This window comes from Triticum aestivum, chromosome 3A, assembly GCF_018294505.1.
Source record: "Triticum aestivum cultivar Chinese Spring chromosome 3A, IWGSC CS RefSeq v2.1, whole genome shotgun sequence".
Classification (NCBI taxonomy): Eukaryota; Viridiplantae; Streptophyta; class Magnoliopsida; order Poales; family Poaceae; genus Triticum; species Triticum aestivum.
Window position 1 is genome coordinate 640,431,938 of NC_057800.1, and position 23,508 is coordinate 640,455,445.

Sequence of the window (23,508 nt, forward strand, 5' to 3'; positions counted from 1 at the left end):
TAAATGCGTTGAGTGCGATAATGCTACTTCTGTTGCTGGATGTTCTACTGCTGCTACTGTTGCAATATCTTCAACTATTGATGTGCTAACTAACCCCTCTGCTGAGGATACCACTGCTATTGCTGATGAGAATGCTAGGTTGAAGACATTGCTTGAAATAGGGATGTACAAAAATCTTAAAGGGCATCAGACACTATGTGATGTCCTCAAAAGGCAGATTCTAAACCAAAACCCGAGGAAAGAGGGTGTTGGGTTCGTAAGGAAAATGAATGTTGATGGCTCTTACTGGAAACCTGAGCAGTACCCCAAAACCACCTGGGTTGCTGCAAAGGAACCTTCAGTAGATCCATCCAACCTATCTGGCTTCACTTGTGCTAACCCCATTGTCATTGATGAATCCTTTGATGCAAACTATAAACTGTTTAAGAATCAGAATGGTGATGTGTTTGCCAGGTATATTGGTACTATCTGCAGGAATGGGCCGATGAAGAAGCTCTGGGTGCCGAAAAAGTGTTTGGAAAATCTTCCTGTGAATGTCATCATGACACCATAGGTGAAGAAGACAAACCCCAGACCACAGGCTTCATATGGTCCAAAGGCTTCATACAGACAAAGGACTCACCTGAGTCGCACTAACGCAAATGTTTTCCAGGGAAATCATACTCAGGCCTATGAATATGAGCGCGGTTCATCGAACCGCCATGTTCATAAGACAAAGAACTATTCTTCTTATTCTTATGAGTACTATTGTCCGCCTGCAAGACTTTTTGCTAGGGCTCCAAAGCCAAAGTTCTCAGACGCTGCACTTAGACTTATCGCTTCTAAGCCACCCTTGAAGATGTGGGTGGCTAAGAAAGCTTAACTCTCTTTTGCAGGGAAAGGTCTCCAGCAGAAAACCAAAATCGTCTGACGCTATTGCTGGGGACATTAAACATATTGTAGGGCGCAAGATCAAATGCCCGAATGGTCTTACTATGTACTTCGTTCCTTAATCGCTTGCTATTCTCCCTATCAGTCCTAATATGGATCTAAGCTTTCATAACCCACTGGTTCGTCAAATGTTTTTGCTTCACAATTCTCTTCGTGAAGCATATCCCCCTAACTGCACTGTAGGGTACGACACCAGCGTCTTAAGAATGGATTATTGATAGTGGGTGTACCAACCACATGACTGGCAAAAGAAGCCTTCTTATGGACTCAACCTTACGTCCATCCGACAAGAGTCACATCACATTTGCTGACACTGGTAAAAGTAAGGTATTGGGTCTAGGTAGAGTTGCAATCTCAAAGGATCAACACATGGATAATGTCATGCTTGTTGAATCCCTTGGCTTCAACTTAATGTCTGTATCAATGCTTTCTGATTTGAACATGATCGTAATATCTGGAAAATATCATTGCCTTGTTCTGATGGAATCTGACAAGTCTCTAGTGTTTGAAGGGTATCGGAAGTATGATTTGTACGTGGTAGATTTCTCAGCAGGACCACAGCTTGCCGTATGTCTTTTAGCAAAAGCTTCAGAATGTTGGCTCTGGCATCGGAGGCTTGGGCATGCTGGCATGAGGAACCTCCACACCCTTGCAAAGAAGAAGCATGCCATAGGCATCGAGGGCGTCAAGTTCAAGAAAGATCACTTATGCGGTGCCTGTGAAGCTGGAAAGATGACGAGGGCCAAACATCCCTCGAAGACAATCATGACTACTACTCGACCCTTCGAACTGCTCCACATGGATCTTTTCGGTCCCACTCATTACTCAACTCTTACTACTACTGCTTGTCTCTATGGCTTTGTCATTGTTGATGATTATTCTAGATATACTTGGGTGCACATAATCCTCTACAAGACTGAAGTGTAGGATGTCTTCAGACGCTTCGCCAATCGAGCAATGAACAACTATGGCACCAAGATAAAGCACATCAGAAGTGACAATGGCACTGAATTCAAGAACACTGGCCTTGATACATATCTTGATACCTTGGGCATCACACATGAATTCTCAGCCCCGTATACGCCATAGTAGAATGGCATCATCGAACGCAAGAACAGAACACTCATTCTGGCCTGAAGCCATTGATACTGCATGCCATACAATCAATCGTGTTTATCTTCACAAGCTTCTGAACAAGACATCTTATGAGCTCCTTACTGGCAAGAAGCCAAATGTTAGTTACTTCAAAGTATTTGGCGCCAGGTGCTGGATCAAGGATCCACATCACACTTCAAAATTTGCACCAAAAGCACATGAGGGTTTTATGCTTGGATATGGAAAGGATTCACACTCCTATAGAGTCTTCAATCTCTTTCATTATAAAGTGGTTGAAACAGTGGATGTGCGGTTTGATGAGACTAATGGTTCACAAAGAGAGCACCTCCCAAATGTGCTAGATGAAGTTCCATCCAGCGAATCAATCAAGCTTATGGGAACCGGAGAAATCATACCCTCTGAAGCTCAACCTGAAGAGGAACTTATCATCTCCGCACCTGATCAACCTGAAGACAATGCTCAGCCTGAAGACAATTCCACTAACAATGACAATGATCAGCAAGAGCAAAATCTTCGCCCTGTACATCCTCGTGTTGCCAATGAAGTGCAAATTGAGAGAATAATTGATAGCATCAATGCACCCGGTCCGCTCACTTGATCAAGGGCAACTCAGCTAGCAAATTTCTGTGGGCACTTCGCATTCGTCTCAATAACAGAACCCAAGAAAGTTGAAGAAGCCTTCATGGAACCTGAATGGATTCAAGCTATGCAAGAAGAGCTTCAACAGTTTGAGCTGAATAATGTATGGGAACAGGTTAAGTGTCCTGATCCTCGGAAGCACAACATAATAGGCACCAAATGGATATACCGCAACAAGCAAGATGAGCGTGGTCAAGTTGTCAGAAACAAAGCTCGTCTCGTTGCTCAAGGATATACTCAAGTGGAAGGCATTGACTTCGATGAAACATTTGCTCCTGTGGCTAGACTTGAAGCCATACGCATACTGCTGGCCTATGCAAATCATCATAACATACTTCTATATCAAATGGATGTGAAGAGCGCCTTTCTCAATGGCAAGATTGAAGAAGAAGTGTATGTTGCACAACCGCCTGGCTTTGACGATCCAAAACATCCTGACATGGTATACAAGCTCAACAAGGCACTGTATGGCCTCAAACAAGCCCCTCGGGCCTGGTATGACACACTCAAATACTTCCTGAAGAGCAAAGGCTTCATACCTGGTTCCCTCGACCCCACTCTCTTCACGAAGACATATGATGGTGAACTGTTTGTGTGCCAAATATATGTGGATGACATTATCTTCGGCTGCACCAATCAGAAGTACAGTGAAGAGTTTGGCTATATGATGGAAGAGCAATATCAGATGTCCATGATGGGAGAGCTGAAGTTCTTCCTCGGTCTTCGAATAAAACAGCAACGCAACGGCATCTTCATATCTCAAGAGAAGTATCTCAAAGATTGCCAGAAGAAGTTCGGTATGCAAGACTGCAAAGGCTTCACGACGCCAATGCCAGCCAAGCATCTTCTGGGTCCTGACGACAATGGTAAAGAGTTCGATCAAAAGGTATACCACTCCATGATTGGTTCTTTGCTTTATCTATGTGCATCTAGGCCAGATATTATGCTTAGTGTTTGCATGTGTGCTCGATTTCAAGCGACACCAAAGGAGTCGCATCATTTAGCTGTGAAGCGAATTCTTCGATATTTGGCTCACACCCCAACTTTAGGATTATGGTATCCAAAGGGCTCATAGTTTGATCTGGTTGGATTCTCGGATGCTGATTATGCTGGTGACAAAGTGGATCGCAAGTCTACATCATGCACATGTCATTTTCTGGGACGATCACTTGTATGTTGGTCTTTAAAGAAGCAGAACTATGTATCTCTCTCCACTGCTGAATCTGAATACATTGCTGCTGGATCTTGCTGCGCTCAGCTTCTGTGGATGAAGCAAACACTCAAGGACTATGGCATTCATCTAAAGCAAGTGCCACTCTACTATGACAACGAAAGCGCCATCAAGATTGCCAACAACCCAGTTCAGCACTCGAAGACAAAGGACATTGAAATTCGTCATCACTTTCTCAGAGACCATGTTGTGAAGGAAGATATTGATATCATACACGTCAACACTGAAGAGCAATTGGCAGATATCTTCACCAAGCCCTTGGATGAGAAGAGATTTTGCAAGTTACAGTGTGAGCTAAATATCCTGGAATCCTCAAATGTCCTGTGATCAGGGACACATCCTAACACTTATGCATATTGATGACTTAGATGTGCAATGCACGAAGTAAAGTATATCTTCAATCAATGAAGACATACATTCTAAGTGTGAATACATTAATGTGGAATTTGACTTCGGAGCGCCACGATAATTGTGCATCGTGTCTGGGTCTAATACTTCCTATACGGTGGGTAACGCCACCACCAAATTTTCTGTTTGAAGTGTTTCACTCATGGCATTACATTTGCTATGTCTTCACATTTTGTTTGGCTTCAATCTCAACATGTCTTCATGATTATCTTCACTATGTTGATTATATTTATATATATACTAGTGTTCTGTCCTCTACAGCATTCACTTGTAGCTATGTCTTCTTGTTGAATCTTTTGAACTAAGTGAATGTGATCGGACCCTAATCTCTCTATGCTTTCTATCTCAAACTCTATCTCTCCAAATCATATGCATTCTATTGAAACTGCCGAATGTCTTCTCTGCGTCCTTGTAAGCAGAAGATACAGAGACAAACATTAAGTCTGTTTTCAATGCTCATTCCTTCACCGGAAACCCGGAGAAGTGGGAACAACCACCCGACAATCCAGGCGTGAGTGGGACGTGGAACAACCCCCGATATGCTGCATGATGTCCACGTGTTCCTCAAATATGAATCGCCAGGGGCACCTATGTAATAACACTGAGCCGCCCCTGTCCCTATAAATACTCGCCTCACCATAGTCATTATCTCTTCTTTCACTCTCGCACGAACCCTAGCGCCACCGCTAGCCCTCGATGACGCCGGCGACGAAGCGCTTCGCTGCCGCAACCTCTCCGACGCCGTCTTCACGCCGACCGCGGACATCGTCCTCTCCGCCGTCACCGTAGGTGTCCTCCGTCGCCAAGTTAGGGCACGGCTGATCGAACTGCTCGGCCTCCTCTTCCACTCCGTCTAGCAGTTCTTCGTGTGGTAAATAAAACTTCCTTTTTACGGCCCCTTTGATCCTATAGCTTTATCACTTTCTACCACAAGCAGTTTCTATTCACACAAGTTGGATCTCTTTCATACTGCATCTCATAACATGCCTAGTATATTCACTTATGCTTCACAAAGTAGTTAGATTCCTCACTGTACTGATCCATGGATTCGTACAAATCTGGAACCAACTCCTTATCTATGAGTGAATGTCTTCACACGATGAGGTCAATGTCTTCTAAACTGATTTATCTTCAAAATCTTCTGAGAATGCATATGACCTCTTCCCCTTCCCTCGCACCTTAATGCTGTCACAGGTACATGTCCGTGGGAGAATCCCTTGGTTCTCATAGTCTGCATTCATTTGCAGAATTCTTACAGTATCACATAAATTCTCCCGAAGCCAGTTCATGTCTGTCCAGCAAGTGAAAGCCTTTGAAGCCTTTGAACGTATTGAAGCCTTTCAGTTTAAAGTTCATGGCTTCAGAGAAATCAGCAAGGAAGGGTGGCAGAAAGTGTCGTGGAGAAACATCAAGAGATCTGCCCGATGACCTCTCAGAGCTGTACAAGACAGATCCTGAAGAGGATTACAATCAGCGCAAGACACGAATCCAATGGATTCGACGCTATTGGGCAGAATAGTGGTTCAAGTACAGATTTGTGACAAAGGAATATGCTGAAAAGAATGCCATCAAGCGACCATGGGGAGACATCCTCTACAAAAATCTTCAACCCAGGACCAGAGATGAAGCCATTGAACAAGGCTTCTATCCCTGCATGGTCCGTGGGCCACAGCCTGCAGATGCACACTCATCGTTACTACTATGGTGTCATGACGACATTCTGTTCAAGCGCAACTTCCAGTTTGCTCAGAACTCAGCAAAGCAGAACAAGAAGACATTGGGACTAGACTTTAATCCTGGTCCTTCTGCTCCAAGGGCTAACGGCACACGAGATGCAGAAACCAATCTCGTCGGTCCTTTCTACAACCTTGAAGGTCTCATCACCCATATCTTGGTTCAAGGGACAGCCGTGAATGAGCCTGCAGATGACGCTGAATCAGATGAAGCGCCTGCAGCGCCGAAGCCAAAGAAGCAGCCTAAAGCTTCAAAGCCTGCCTCTGCTCCAAAAATCTCACGGGCGAAGCCACTGGCAACTGCACCTCCTGAAGACAGTGTGCAGTCTGAAGATTTGTCACGCATCTCCAAGCCCCAGAAGGTCAACATGCCTCTGCCACACACCGGCCAAGAACTGACAGCTGCTGCTGTTCTGCGTAATGATGCCATTGATCTGTCCAGTGATGAAGATCTTGCAGATGACGCTCTTGAGCAACTGATCAAGAGCAAAGAAGAAGCAGAAATCTTTAATAATATGCCTCTCTTTGACGTGGAAATCATCCACAACTTCATTGATGAATGGTTTGACACGCCCAACATCAGCTTCGACGATCTGCAACTTCCCATTGGCCTCAGTGTCGCCTTCCATGGCGCCATTGCTTCAGAGTTAGCTATCGCCCAGCGCATTGTTGAACTGAAGCAGAAGATTCACTTTGAGAAATCTTAGTTCAAGAAGCATATGGCCAAGCTCAGCGTGCAAGAGGTGAAGAACTTCAAGATTATGCTGCACGAGCTCAAGGAAGCCTTTCTCAAGAAACATGCAGAAGCTCAGGGTTCTCGTGAGCGCATGAAGGTCCTGGCTTACAGGTGTGTGCAAGCCTACAATGAGGCTGAGAAGCGCAAGGCCCTTGGGCGTCTTGGCATCGACCCCAGGATGGCTGCAAAGAAGAAGAAGAAGCCCACTACGGCTGAACCCGACGCACCAAGGCAGGAAGCAGTTCCCATTGTCTTCCCAACTAGCATGACTGGCTCGAAGCCAAAAGCCAGGTCTACTGCTTCAGAACTGAAGAAGACAAGGACTGCTGAGGCTGAAGCAAGGAAGAGGAAACATCCTGAAGCCTCTGCTACTGCCCCCTCCAAGAAGAAGCAAAAGACCAAGAAGGAACGGGCTGCTCCCACAGAGACCTTGATTGTTAAACCCATCTCCATGGTTCACCCTGACGCTGAACCTCAAGAGCGCCAACTGACTGTCCATGATCCTGCTTTCACAGGGGCTCATGAAGCTGAAGACATTCTAGCAGCTGATCCCATCGCTGCTGAAGACATTGGTCACCATGACCATGTTGAAGATGATGCAGTCCTTCCTCAGCTCGAGCACCAATAGGTATCATCGCCTGTGCTAACGCACAGCGAACTCATCAGCATTGGTCGTCCTCTGACGCCAATTGCTCAGGATGCTTCATGGGCTGATCGCCCACAAGAGGAAGAAGACTTTGAGGCCCAGCCAACACCAACTCCACAGGCGTCGCCAGCGTTGCGCAGGCTTCGCAAAGGACTAAGGCCTCCAGTATCTGTGTCTGAAGCTAAAGCTGCTAAAGACATTCCAGTTGCATCAGCCGATGAAGAAGAAGCCCCACAAGCTGCTACTCCCCTGTCCCACCAAGAAGCGGTTCTCGAGGAGAACGTGACTGTGACCGACCCTCCAGCTCGTCAAGTGGAGGCTGAAAATCTTGAGGCTGCCACCACCAACACCAATGAAGCCACTAACGTTGTCATGGCTGAAGCTAATGTGGAGCCCTCACCAACCCAAGCACCAGAAGTCAGCGAAGCCACTGATCCCACTGCTTCTGTTCCTGCGCCTGCTGCCGGTCCTCAGTTCGACTATCATGTTGAGCACAGGCCTCAAGTCCAGAAGCCAATCCCAAGATTGCCCAGGTTTCCAGGTCCTGCATCAGCACCTGGATCCTTCAATATCAATGGCTTAAAAGCAGACAACACTTTCTTTAATATCTCCAGGAACCCCTACTCAAGGGAAAGAATATCATTTGATCGGTTCTGGAGCTATCCGCAGCGAAGCTATTATTCCTGCATTCTATACAATCAAGGTCGCATCTTCCCACATAAGTGTCTTGACATTGAAGCAATAGCTGGTCTGCCCTGTCTGGAAGAAGCTCTGGATTGCTTCAAAGAGGTTGTATTGCTGCCGTTCGTAACCGACCAAGAGCATTGGAATGAAGAGTTACTGCTCCAATTGTATGCAACACTTCACATCCGTGGGTACAACAGAGATCCGAAGACTTGGGTCCTGGAGTGGATGACAGGAAATGTTCATCATGAAGCCAAAGCCTTTGACATCATTGAGCTCACTGGTCTGCCCACTCCTGGCGATCTCAACGAACATGGCTGCCAGCTTCACAGTGAAGCTATGGAGAGCATCTTTCAGAAGCCTGAACCTAACATGAGTCAGATGCTCAGTATGATGAAGCCATTGCCCCAAGATGCTTCATATCCCACGAAGTTCTTTGTTGAAGACCTTGAGTATCTGCCAAGGACTACCTATCACATCATAAGGCGAACTCTCTGGCCCATCAAAGGACATTCTCCACATGCCAAGCTGGAAGGTGCAATGAAGACTTTGGTCTTCTATATTCTTCATGGCAAATGCTTCAATGCACATGACTTCTTCATCCGCCAACTTGCTGCATCAGGCTCTGATCTTTTTGGCTTGAAGTTCTACGCTCCATGGATAATGCGGCTGATCAAACTCCACTTCGCCATCTCATATCATCCATGTGCTCGCAATCATCGGATCTTTCTGCCTGATGTGGATATGTCAGTTGAAGCAATTTATCCTGAGCCTGCCAAGGAACCTCTAAGTCTTCAGAATGCGGAGCATCAAAGTTTTTCTCAGAACATTGAAGGAGTTGAAGCAGTCACTCGTGTGTATCCTTTGGCTAGCACTACACGTGCACCGCATCCTGCTCTCACTGAAGCCACTGATAGCACAATTGCCCAACGACCCAAGAAGCGCACTCGTGTTCTCAACGACCGAGAGCTTCTTGTGGCTCTTCATCAGAAACAGGATAGGCATCATGACTGGTTGAAGCGTCAAGCAAAGCCTCTTGGTGGATGTTAATCGAATTCGCAATCTTGCCACCAAGAATGCCTTTGTTACACACGAAACCTCTCGACGCACCTGGAAAGGGCTGATGCTAATGTGCTCTGAAGATGATCTTCAAGAAGATGGCTTCTCTGAACGCTTCAAGTTTGACTCCACACCTCCTCGAAGGGCAGTGCTGCGACGAACTCCATCTCTTGAAGACTCTGAGTTCTCTTCCTCTGCTGCAACTGTGAATGCCAGAGTGATCGAGGATGAAGACGATGCTACTTCACCGCCACCTCCTTCAGCATGCTTCGACACTGCTCCAAGTTCTTCTGCACCGCCGAACACCACTGATGACCCTGCTGCTTCACCTACTCTTCATGGGAACGAGTAGATGCTCTATGTCTTCGAACCTTTTTGGTCCTTACTGACAAAAGGGGAGAAGCATATGAGTTTGATAGTCTTCAAGCGGGTCCATATGGGCGGGTGCTTTATATTTTGCTTCATGTTTACAACTCTCGTTTTGATACATTTGGTTCTTTGAGTTGTAACACTTAAACTTGATGGTCGTCTGCTACTTATTTTCCACCTTGTGATGCGATGATAAATTCCGCATGTGCGACGATAAATTCCGCACTTGGATCATTTTGCAGACGTCCATTTTCCATTATGCATGTCATTATCTTCACATACCTCCACATGCATAGTGGATTGTCATCATAAGTTGAAGAGGATCTCCACAAGCACAACCTGCCATGTGCATTTGCATTCCAAAATCAAATTACTTATATGCACATCTTCAGGGGGAGCCCTTGCAACTTATGAAGACAATTCCTTATCCTTTACAATTTCACATATTATATTCCCCGTTGAAAACTTCAACTAGTTTGTCATCAATCACCAAAAAGGGGGAGATTGTAAGTGCATCTAGTGCCACTCCTAGTTGGTTTTGGAGTATTGACAACAAACCTAGTTGAGGGACTAATGTGTTTGTGAGAATTGCAGGATAACACAGGTAGAAGTCCCTCATTGATTCGGTTTTCCTACCAGAGATGGCCCCTAAAAATGTATGAAGACATCGATGGCAAAGGTGGTATATGAAGATATTCACATTGAAGACTATGACAAGAGAAGACGTGACATGAAGCATATGGAGCTCGAAGACTTAGATCTTTCGTAGTTCTGTTTCTTCTTTATTGAGTCATAGGAACCACCGTACTGTTAAGTGGGGTCCAAGAGAACCAGTCAGAATGACTAAAGTGATGCTTAAACAAAACCTATGTCTTCGAGTGAAGACTATGAGAGCGAATCTTGTCCAGAGTCGGACAAGTCAGCTTTGCTTGTAGCCCAAGTAAAGTTTCCGTGTGAGTTTGAAATCTGACCATTGGAACACGTGTCAGTTCCTTAGTGACTCAGGGTCATTTCGGACAAATCAGGTCGGGTTGCCTAGTGGCTATAAATAGCCCACCCCCTACAACCACAAACGGTTGGCTGCTCAGAGTTAGAGTACGGCTTTTGTCGTTTGAGAGCAACCCACCTCGAAGCCTTTGAGAGAGAATTCCTTGTGAGGATAAAGCCCTAACCACCCAGAGCCAAAGAGAATTAGGCATCACTTAAGTCTTCTTGTCTGTGTGATCTGAAGACTTATTACACTTGAGGACTATGAATCCTCCAGCCGGTTAGGCGTCGCGTTCTGAGCGTCCAAGAGACATTGTGGATCGCCAGTGAACGATGTCTGTGAAGGTTTGGGAGTGTACCTTGAAGACTTACCAGAGTGATTAGGCGAGGTCTGTGTGACCTTAGCTCAAGGGGAATACGGTGAGGACTGGGTGTCCTGAGCTGCGTGTTCAGGACTGGGTGTCCGGGACTGTGTGTCCTCAGGTTTAAATACCTAGCCGCCCTAACCAGACGTTCAGTTGTCACAGCAACTGGAACTGGTCCAACAAATCATTGTCTTCAACGAGTCACTGGTTCCATCCCTCCCTTCCCTTTACTTACTGTTGTTCCTTGTGAAGTCATTGTATGATTGCACTATCTTTTGTCTTCACTGAGTGACTGTGTGTTCTGTTTGGCTTCTTAATATCTTCCTACCTGATCCTTACTACCTAGCTGCTATTAGTCATTGTGCTTTCACTTCATTGAATACATGACTGTGGTTTACCTAGTGTAGTCTACCTTCCGCTGCATGGTTATAGGTTTATTTCTATCGTTTGTCTTTGAAACTTCCACGTTTTGAAGACTTTCATAAAAATCGCCTATTCACCCCCCTCTAGTAGATATAATGCACTTTCACTTGTGCATCCGCCCCTTGACGCCTCCAGTGTATGAGGTTCGAATACACCTCGTCCGTTCGGCTGATTGAGCAAGGTGCAGGTTTCTTGATTGATGTGTTGTTCAATTGATTTCTGCAGTGCAAGGGAGGGCACCTGGCCTGCGCGGACTGCCGCGTCGAGCGCCTCGGGAACCAGCGGCAGTGCCAGAAGTGCGAGCGCGGTGGTGGCTTCGACGTGCGAAACATGGTGGTGGACTCCGTCCTTTTGTCGGTGAGGGTGGAGTGCCCGCACGAAGGCTGTGGGCTCTACATCACTTACCACAAGCTCGTCGTTCACCAGAGCGTGTGTCTGCTCGCACCGTGCAAATGCCTCGTGCCCGTCTGCGGCTACGAAGGCCCGCCGCCGGCGCTCTACCACCACATCAGCACCGCGCATCCCATGCCCGTGCACAGGATCCAGTATGGCAAGGTGCTCCAGCTGCAAGTGCCACTGTCGTGGCCATGGCTCTTGCTGTTCGCGGAGGAGGACCGCCGCATGTTTTTCTTGGTCAGCGGCGTGCTCGAAATCGGCGCACCTATCGCCGTGTCGGTCGTCTGCATCAGAGCGGGGGCGTCCCCACTGCCGTACTACGTGGCCAAGCTGTGGGCGAACGGCCCGCCGGGGGAGCCCAAAGGCATGACCGACACCGTCAAGGTGGAAATGGAGGTGATAAGCAGCCAGGATCCCAGCGATGTCGACGTGAAGGAGCTGACCTTCTTGACAATTCCGCCCAAGCTGCTGGCCGGGGCTAAGCTTGTGTCCCTCCACATTCAAATTGACAAGCTCATGTCCTAAATGTTTCTACAGTGCCTTCTGTTTATCTTAGTAATATGCTAATATAGGGATTACCTTGGTCTACTTTAGCTTAAGAAATGGTGGGTTTTGGTGGCGATGCAGCAATTACTTCGACATCAGATCAGTAGTTTAATGCGTCTGAAAAAAAGACTAGCCTAGAGCTCGCCACGCGGCTATTCCTGTCGAACACCCCATTAACCGTAAGATATGTATACGACGGTGCCAGTTATTGCACGTACACAGCAGTACTCCCTCCTTTCCGGTTTATAGGGCTTAATTCAAAAATCTCACCAACCAAGATGGTGAGTGGTGGAATATTTTTTGTAGTTTGCAAAAGCACCTAATTAATGCTCTTGTTTTTCTCAAAAAATTATGTTTATCAATGCATTAATTGCAATGCATGCATGCATAAAGTACATGCATTGGTCAATTTTCTCTTAATACATGCATGCAATGATTAAATGCACCTTGGAATCTGAACATGTGTTGGGGAACAACCAAATTGAGCCTTATAAAATGGAAAAACTAAAATTTTGAGATAAGCCCTATAAAACCGGAAAGGAGGGAGTAGAAAAAGAAGTACTCCATCCAGAAATAGTGCCGCACTTCGAAACTAGAACCGTCAATAAATTTTGAGCTTGCGTCTCGTCAGATTCCAAATTACTCCACACTATATTGAATTGCAAACCTGTTCACACCGATCACAACCTAAACGGTTTCCCACTTAGGAGCGTATTAGTACCACGCTATATTGAATTGCAAACCTGTTCACACCGATCACAACCTAAACGGTTTCCCACTTAGGAGCGTATTAGTACTCAGTTATAAATACTAGTATGCCAAGATGACTGCACATTCCTCCTCAACTCCTCATGCACAAAAACAAACAAGTCATTCAGCATCCTTCCCTTGCGTCTGCCATGGCCAGCGTGAGTTCTGGGTCGAGAGATTGCCACCAGGGAGAGGCGAGCATGGAAGCGGAAGCACGAGAGATGTCCCGCCTCGCTGCGAGAGCAGCCGACATGTCCCGTCGCGCGGAAGTAGCAGCACAGAGGTTCCGCCGCACCGTCGATGCAGCAGACTGGTCCGGCCGCACCGCGGAAGTAGTAGAGATGTCCCGCCGCGCCACGAATGCAGCAGAGATGTCCCGCCGCGCCGCGGTGGCCTAGGAAAATTTCTCGTGGGTAGGCGACGACTGTTACAGGTGCATGCATGCGATCGTCCATAGCCAGATGGATCAGATCTCCGGCTGGGCGAGGTTGCAGGACGACATGAAAGCCTCATTTGAACAGGCTACCGGCGTCAGCCGGCAACTAAGGGAGGGCAATGAGAGGCTCCGGGCCGAGCGCGACCTGCTGAGGGAAAAGATCGTCCGAAGTGCAGACCAGCAGGAGGAGACCAGTGCCTTTTTGAAGAGGACCGGTGTCATCATGAAGAAACTTATGGACGAGAATGACATGCACCGCAACGAGTACCAAAGGCTGGTGGAGGAATCCATGGATGTTCTCAAGCAGCGTCTTGAGGACACGAAAGAGCTCATCGCTGCTCACCGCGAAGACTAGTTCCCGCGGCATGCAGCAACGCATCAAGAAAGTAGAGATCAGCAAGCCAGATCCTTGTCATCCTTCTTCTTTTGTCCTTGTGTATTTTGGCCGTAGCCTCATGTGGCTTTTTTAATTATCTTTCTAATTATGTAAGACAATTAACCGTACTTATCTTTCTGTGGAAGATCAATGTTGCGAGGCTGGAATGAAGAAAACTCTTGCTGCGGCGACCCTGGCGTTGCTGTTCTTCTAGTTGCTGTTGGGCTTCCTTCAGTTTCCTGGTTTCTTTTGATGTAATAATCGGTTTAGGATGTGGATTGTGTCATCGGTTGTGAAATGTTGGGTTCTAGCACGGATGTTTGGCCTTTGTTGGCCTCTTGGGATGTTGCGATTTCAATCTGCTAGCTTTTACTCCTTCGTGTTAGCTGGAGTTGTGGTGAACTTCTTGTGAATTGTGGTGGTTTTCAGTAATGAAAATCGGAAGGGGCAAGCCCTTCTTTGATAAAAAAAATTAATCATCCTTATATATTCATCAGTCTTTCTATAAGTCGCAATAGATGCTATATAGGTCCATCGGATCTTACATCAAGATCTGTGCTTTCAGAATTTCTTTTCTCTCTCTTAAATCTCAGCCGAGTGAGACATAGCCACGCCATTAAACAGAGGCTCGGGCGCCATTAATGGAGACCTTGGGATAGAGGTGGACGACAGATGGAGGTCAAAGGGCTCTCCTCCCGATAAGCACGCGCAGGGGTCTGATCGCACGCCTCTCGTACTCAAATAGCTACCTTGCACGGCGCCTCCTAGCTAATAAAAAATGGGGACGCGTGGCAGCACGTAAATGGTACTAGTAAGTAGAATGCCCACAGTTTCAATAATACTTGTGTTTCCGATTGTAACGTGACAACACTTGTTCCAAAATGACTTTGTTGATTGTTAATGTTTGCGCCTTCGCAAATCGGACTACAAATTTACCACAGCATGTTGGTGCTATGTCATGGCACCAAGCCAAGTTTCATTATCTTCATGCGTGTTTTGGATTTACAGGAATTAAAAAACTAAGTTTCTCAATGTTTCCAACCCAGCCACGATGCCCAGAATTTTGAATTTCATTCCAATTTCTTGCATGGAACCTAGAAATTTACCTGAGGACACACATGTGATTTTTCAACCAACTTTGGTGCACTGGAACATGTGCTTGTATTTCAAATTTGAATTATGCACACAAAGGTGACACGTTCCCTTCTAGAACCACGAGCCTTCTTGAGAGAAGCTCCGATGTGCAAGAATCTTATACCAAAATTTGTTCCTATTCGGCCAATTTTTTTTACCATGGCATGGTACTACCATGACATGACACCATGCCAAGTTTCATGATTTTAAAACCAAGTTTCTCAATGTTCTCGACCGAGCCACGATGCCCAGATGTTTGAATTTTATTCTCATTTTTTGCATGGGATCTACTCCCTCCTTCCATCTATATAGGGCCTAATATGTTTTTCAAGACAGCCTTTGACTATTGACAAGATTATAGCACATGATATGTATACTATGAAAATTATATTATTGGAAGCTCCTTTGACATACAAATTTGAAGGTATGCTTTGTGTAAGTTGCATGTCATATATTATTGCTCTAATGTTTGGTCAAAGTTAGCCTCGAAAAACGCATTAGGACCTATATAGATGGAAGGAGGGAGTAGAAATTCACCTGAGGACACAAATGTGATTTTTCAACCAACTTTGGTGCACGGGAGCATGTGCTTGTAGTTCAAATTTGAATTATGCACATTAAATGACCAAAAACTCAATCAATGTGTAAATAAGGCCAAACGAAGCCGGAATAATTCCAAAATTTAACAGTGCACTCATGTAGTTCTATATTGCCTTTGTAAATAAACTCAAGGGGGACAACGTATATCGTTTCGCACTCAAAGGTGGCACGTTCCCTCTCAGAACCACAAGCCTTCTTGAGAGAAGCTTCGATTTGCAAGAAGCTTATACCAAAATCTGTTCCTATTCGGCCAATTTTTTTACCACAACATGGTAGTACCATGACATGACATCCATGCCAAGTTCATGATTTTCAGACATGTCTTGGATTTACAAGAATTTTAAAACCAAGTTTCTCAATGTTTTCGACCGAGCCACGATGCCCAGATGTTTTAATTTTATTCTCATTTCTTCCATGGGACCTAGAAATTCACCCGAGGACACAAATGTGATTTTTCAACCAACTTTGGTGCACGAGAGCATGTGCTTGTAGTTCAAATTTGACTTATGCACATTAAATGACCAGAAACTCAATTAATGTATAAAAATGACAAACGAACCCGGAATAATTCCACAATTTAATAGGGCACTAATGTAGTTCTATGTTGCCTTTGTTAAGAAACTCAAGGGGGGCAGCGTATATCGTTTCACACTCAAAGGTGGCACGTTCCCTCTTAGAACCACGAGCTTCCAAATCGGCCCAATTTTTTACCACAACATGTTAGTGCCATGACAAGACACCATGCCAAGTTTCATGATTTCCAGGCGAGTTTTGGATTTACATGAATTTAAAATCAAAGTTTCTCAATGTTCTCGGCCGAGTCATGATGCCCAGATGTTTGAATTTCATTCTCATTTCTTCCATGGGACCTAGAGATTCAGCCAAGGACACACATGTGATTTTTCAACCCACTTTGGTGCACCAGAGCATGTGCATGCAATTCATATTTAGACTATGCACATTAAAAGTCCAGAAACTCAATTAATGTATAAAAAGGCCAAATGAACCCGAAATAATTCCAAAATTTAACAAGGCACTCATATAGTTCTATGTTGCCTCTGTAAATAAAATCAGGGGGGAGGCAGCGTATATCGTTTCGCACACAAAGGTGACACGTTCCCTCTTGGAACCACGAGGCTTGTTGAGAGAATCTCCGATTTTGCAAGAGGCTTATACCAAAACTAGTCCCAATTCAGCCAAAAATTATACGTATGAAAACAGGGTTTAGATTATCCCAAACATCTCGCTACCTAGACCAATAATGTACTATGATTTGAATTCAACATAAAATGGATAAAAATATTTGAATTGGAGAGCGTATGGTACATGTAGTTCATAGTGAAATATGATTACTTCTATATGTATGTTTTTTTATTATCGATATAATATGTAAATTATTGTATAACTTGACAACAATCATATTCAAATAAGGAAAATTGATTCAAATTTAGTCCATATGGTAGACGACAATATATATGTTCACATGGTGGAGTAAAATGTTCATATATGATGGAAGATCAAAATGTATGACTGCGTCAATTATAAACCGCAAGGTCACCTAACGATATATTCGAATTCAACATAACATGGATTCAAAAATTGAAATTCGAGATCATGGCATCTGTAATCATATAAAAAGGGACATTACTCTTTCTTTGGTGGGAATTGATTTGTTTTTTGTTGTTGTTGAGGGAAGTGCGAATCAATTTGCTACTGTGCAGGGTAATCTTGTTCTCCCGATTTTTTTTACATTTTTCTTGTAGTTTTTTCAATGGCATCTATAGCAATATACTAAAAGGGGACATGACTCTCTTGTGTCTTGTATGAATTGTTTTTTTACGCGTTAAGTTTGTCCTGCCGAAAAAGGAATCTGCACCTTGTTATCCCGAAATTTTCAAGATCGAGTATCTTTTGTCTCACCTGCTTTGAAACTCCCGCTTCTTCAACCCACGTCGCGCCTTGTTATCCCAAAATTTGGACGCGTGCGAGAACTCCCTCCTCATCCGAAATCGCTCCCGCAGCCCAGACACGCGAAATCCCACTTCTACCCCTCAGCCGGAAATGAAGCTCCACATCGTGGTGTCATAACCAGTGGGGGTACGCTGGTAACTTACCCTACATTTCGGACAAGCGCGTCCCTAAGCTTGGCTCCCCCTCCCCCTTCACCCCCCCCCATTCGTACACCGAGGCTGCCAAAACCCGCGGAACCCCACGCTCCTCCATCGGCCTCCCGACCGCCGCCCAGCCGGAGACTCTTCCCCGACTACGTCGTCCACCGCAACAGCTCGCCGTCCCTCATCCACCGCACCGAATGAGGATCCGTTGTCGATCTCGTCGTCTCGCCGGATCAGCCGCCCCGTCCAGCTGCCCCGACGTTCGCCTCGTCTAACGCGCCACCTCAATCCCCACAGCGCCGTCTTGACCTGCCCCACTGGAACCGCAGCACCCTCACCAATTCCTCCGATGAAGCCGAGGCCAACTCGGCGCCACCAAGGAGGTTCTGCACTCACCGCTGCATTTTATCTTTTATTCGATCTCACGGGGCTGCCGGTGCTCGATACCGAGCAGACATGGTGTCTCTCCCCCATGTCGTTGCTTCCTCGGCGGCGACTTCCACAACGGCACTAGCTGCAGCTGCTCCGGCTCTCACTCGCATTGCGGCTCTGTTCTTGCTATCGGTCGCACTACTGCACTGCTCCTGCTTTCGTTCGTGCTGCTGCTCTGCTCTTGCTCTCGCTTGCGCTGCTGCTGCTGTTGCACAACCTTCGGCAGCTACAGGAGTTGCTGCTTTAGCACTCGCTCGTGGTGGTACTGCACGACTTGCTCTCTACTAGTGTGTTCCCTGCTCGAGCGTTTGCTGATTTAGATCACTGCTTCTCTGCTACTAGTGCTCGAACGCCCTAAACATCTATTGCAATGCTCTGTTACTAGTTCAATCAGTTTTGATAGTAAAATTCAGTTTCGACTGTGAAGTTCATTTTCTTCAGCTAAGTTCAGAGTGAACAGTACTTACAGCATCTGTCGGAGCGGCCGTGGTGTGGCTGACGCGTTTTACATCTAGCACTTTTTGGTGATCTATTTTACATCATCTATTGCAGATAATATTAGGGTCCCAATTCACATTAACGTTGTCTGTCTTGTCATGCTTCAGCCTCGTCACCGTACACCTTAGCGGAGCTACTCCAACGACAGAACCGTCCATCACAGCGGAGCAGTACCCTTTGTGCCATTTCCATAGGCCTCGGATCTTCTTCCCCGCCTCGACAGTCACACCAGCATCATCACCATCCTCCACGTCCAACCAAGTGATGCTGAGGTCCACAAGGCTATGCCAAAGAGGTTGTACACTCGTCGCATCACTTTGTTTCTCCATTCCTCTGTTCTTCCAATTCATGTGAGCCAAACACCCAGGTTGACTGAAATCCTATGTTTCCAATTGCTCCGTTTTGCACGTGCATTCCTATCCTATTCCTGTGTTTTTCCTGTCCCTGCATTTATAGAATCCTCCAATTCTAAGGAGCCCTTATAGATTTACTTCATTTTCAGATAGGCGTCAAAGAAAACTCTGTGTGTTATGCCCTGCTCCTATCGTGCCGTCATCCACCCCACCTGAGGTGCACCATCAACAGAAGCGTTCACTGCAGCAGAGATCCCCCCTGCAAACTTCCTTTCGCCGCCTCAGATCATCTTCCCCATTGCCAAAAGCCACGCCAATTGCATTACCATCATCGACTGAGCAGATGAACCTGAGGACTACATAGTTCTGGAAGAGAGGTCGCAGTCTTTCGTGTTTGTTTACGTTATACATCGGTTATTATTACCTGCTACTTTATCGTTCAATCTTGAGTTTTCAATTGCCCATGGGTCTCATATCGAGCCAGCAATGAATAGTATCTGTCTACTATCTGGTTCATCTGGGGTCTTCTATGTGGTTCATGTTGGGTGGGCAACAAACAATAGATGATCCATTGTCTATCTTTTTAAACTGAAGCTATAATCTACCTACTATCATTAGTTTTGGATCCATCCACTCGTTTGCTACCATCAGTCTTGATTTTTGCATGCACCCCTTAGGCCTTACAAAATCTAACTATTTTTTATTATGCATGTCAGATATTGTACACAATCGTACTGAACATGTAGAGAAAAAGAGAAGACCGTTGCGTGCGAATATAATGTCATGCAGACGCCACTCCATGGTGGGCGAAGTGCCCCCCCTCCTACATTTCCAGATTGTATTCTAGAGGAAGACAACTGTTCAGATGGAGATTCAGAAGGAGCCGACCATGTCTGTTTACCACCTGAGGTGTTTGCTCTAACCTGGCATGCTGATGTTGGTCATATCATGCATATGGCGCCTTGCATTGCTTACGTTATACATCTTATATGTCATTAGCTTAGTTTAGATTTGCTTTGTGTGAATGCCACCTGTTTGGTTTCTATATCATACTCCCACCATTCCTAAATATTTATCTTTTTAGATATTTCAATAAGTGACTACATACGTAAGAAAATGAGTGAATCTACACTCTAAAATATGTCTATATACATCCGTATGTGGTAGTCCATTTGAAATCTCTAAAAAGACAAATATTTAGGAACGGAGGGAGTATATGGGAATTATGCAATGCCATCTTCTTTAGCCAGGAATCATATACGTGAATCATGCAATGCCATCCTGTTTAGTCAGTCATCGTATATGTGAATTGTATCGTGCCATATTTTTTCCATAATGTATTCCATTTGTCAACAATGTTTATACATTCATCTACTCTTCCTGTGCATCAGCCATTTGAGTTGGACATGGGAAAATCTGGCGTGAAAACAAGGTCTTCTAAGCAGTCAGTGCTACCTGTCGATGCAGATTTCTTGCTGGTTACAGATAGCTCATCAGAGGAGGATTCAGAGAGAGATCACCAGTCGTATTCCCCCCCCACCCGAGGTGCATGCTCTAACTTGGCTGGGTTATATTGCTTATATCATGCATATGGTGTCTTGCGTTGCCATGCCATCTGCTTAGATTAGACATGCTTTGTGTGAATGCCTCCTGTTTGCTTTCGATATCAGATATGTGAATTATGCAATGCCATGTTTTTCAGCCAGTTATCATATATGTGAATTATGCACCGCCATGGAGCCAGGCATCATATATGTGAATTATCTCATGCCATCTTTTTTCATTACGTATTCCATTTGTCGACAATCTGTGTATATTGAACTACTCTTCATGTGTATCAGCCATTTGAGCCGGTTATGGAAAAATCTGGAGTGAAAACAAGGTCTTCAGAGTAGGCAATGGTACATGTTGAAGCATGCATATATCTCAATGGTTACAGGGAGCTCCTCGGAGGAGGATTCAGAGACAGATGACCAGTCCTATATCCCACCTTAGGTGTATGCTCTAAGTTGCAATGTTTATATTTCTCATATGATGCATATGGTGTCTTGCATTGCTTAGTTTAGACATCATATGCACAATATTGAATTCTATCTGCTTAGTTTAGAGATCATACATGCGAGTGCTAGCTGCTTAGTATATGAATCAATTATGTCAATTATATCATGCCATCCTGTATACTTAGACAACATGTATGTGAATTATTTCATCCCAACCTATTTTAGAAAGACATCATATAGTTTTGTCATGTCATCCTGTTTAGGTACTCATCATATGTTGAATTATGCCATTATATCCTGTTAAGTTATCCATCATATATCTGAAACAGTGTCATGCTATCCTGTTTAGTTAGGCATCATATATGTGAAATTGTGTCATGCTGTCCTGTTTGGTTAGACAACATATATGTGAATTACCACATCTGTCTATCATACGATGTTTGTTCGTTCAATTTCTTTTCTTGTTTATCAGTCATTTGAATTGGAGGGGGTGATGGCAGTATCTAAGGGAGCAAAAACCCGTTTTTCACAAAAGACAGTGCTACCCGTCGATGCAGATAGAACAATGGTTGTACTGGCCCACAAACTAGCCCCACCACACATAATCGAGACTCTTCCAGATTGCACACTTACAACGTTGGGTAGAGAACCAGCTACAACCCATCTAACCGCAACCCCAGCGGATAGTAACCCACTTATAGTTGACAAAGCACCATGTCCACCACAGAGTACCCCCACACGAGCAGTTTGTAAAGCTGCTGCAGTGCCCAAAGCACGAAGACCACCACAGCTAACCCAAACTCCACGTTTAAAGCAGAAGAGCAATTGTTCTCAGGTCAGATTCCGTAGCTATGGTCCATACTCCTTTGCTGTAGCATCACTGTATTTACTCATACCAACTACTTTCAAATTTCAAGGATCCAATTGAAACTCCTATGGTGCAACATGTATGTTTTAAACCTATTTCTTTAACTGGATTGCTGTTCTAACTTCTTGCTCTATGTTGATTTCAGCTTAAGTTGTATAAACAGTTATGTTCTCATGTGATGCACATTACAAGTGCTGCCAATGTTGTGTAGTTTCTCACACTTATATTCTATCTATGCTGCTGTGTCTTAAAAATATATGAGTTGAACCGTGTCTCTATCTTGATTAGGGAACATAAACTAAAATGATATGGACAATACAGTGACCATAGTACATATGTATATGTTTGTTTCATGTTGTTATCCTGTCCACCTTACTACTGAACCGGTTTACCAAAATGAGTTTCATATAATACAAGCTAAACCTGTGATGTGTCTGCTTGTTTCTCTTGTAGTATGCAAGAAGAATATTAGAGAAGAGCACCCCACTATGCAATGGTGGAGAAAGTAATGCAGATAAGGTTCAAGATAGTGAGACAACCCTGTTGGTCTCCAAGAAAGGTGATAAAACGATCTTTTAGACAGTGAGAAAACCCCACAGTCCTGCGTTGATGTAGTGTTCGAGTTACTGGCTAGTACTGTTGGCACAAGCTCTTCGAATTCGCTGCCTAAATCACTTCGGCTTCTTCAATCTCAGCTACAAGCTAAAAGGCATCAGTCAGCTATGCTGTGGCAAGAAGCCGAAGGACTGACGAAGTCCCTGCAGAATTCAGATGCGTACTTTCTTGTGCAACAGCAAGCATTGGAGGATTTAAGCGCCAAACAAGAGAAAGTTAATAAGCTTGCTAAGCATCTTGCCAGCATTATGGGTACCCAGGATATTGTTTCTTGAACTCTTCTGAAGTGGTTTCAGTTCTGGACTTGTTTTGCTGCAGAGTTTATATGCTGCTTTGTTCCCTATATTTGCACTGGTGGCAAACTTTGATGCCCAGTGGATGTAATATGTGTAATAGCCGTGATAGCCTAGCATAAGTTGCTTGCTTATTTATTTCCTTGTTGTCTTGTTTATTTGTTTGCTTGTAGTCAGTGCAGTTCTTTTTCCGTGGTTTGCTAGTGGCTGCAATAACCTATTTTTTAAACTAGGCCACAATAACCATGGGCTAATATTTACTGTAGTGACACTTGGCCTCCTACGGGCCGTAGAAATAGTGGGCCTTCTACGGGCCGCAGAAACAGTAGGCCTTCTATGGGCCGTAGAATCAATGGGCCTTCTACGGGCCGTAGAAACAATGGGCCTTCTACGGGCCGTATCATCAATGGGCCTTATACGGGCAGTATGATCGATTGGCCAAACATGGGCCAATAACAGGCCGCATTATGGCCGTAAATGGGCTAGAGTTGGAATCTTCCGTTCATGGGCCGACCATAACGGGCCATCATTAATAGGCCGTATTTGATGACGCTATGAAAACGGCCCAACGTATTAACGGACCACAAACGGGCCGACTGTAACCACGGGTTGAATTTGGTCCACAAGCAGAAAATGACAGTAACGGGCCGTAAGTAAACGAATGCTGGAAATGAGCCCAAGAATAAATGGGCTCTAAGAAGGCCAAAAGATAACATGGGATGGAAACGGCCCAACGGAATAACGGGCCGTTAATGGGTATAAAGTGATACA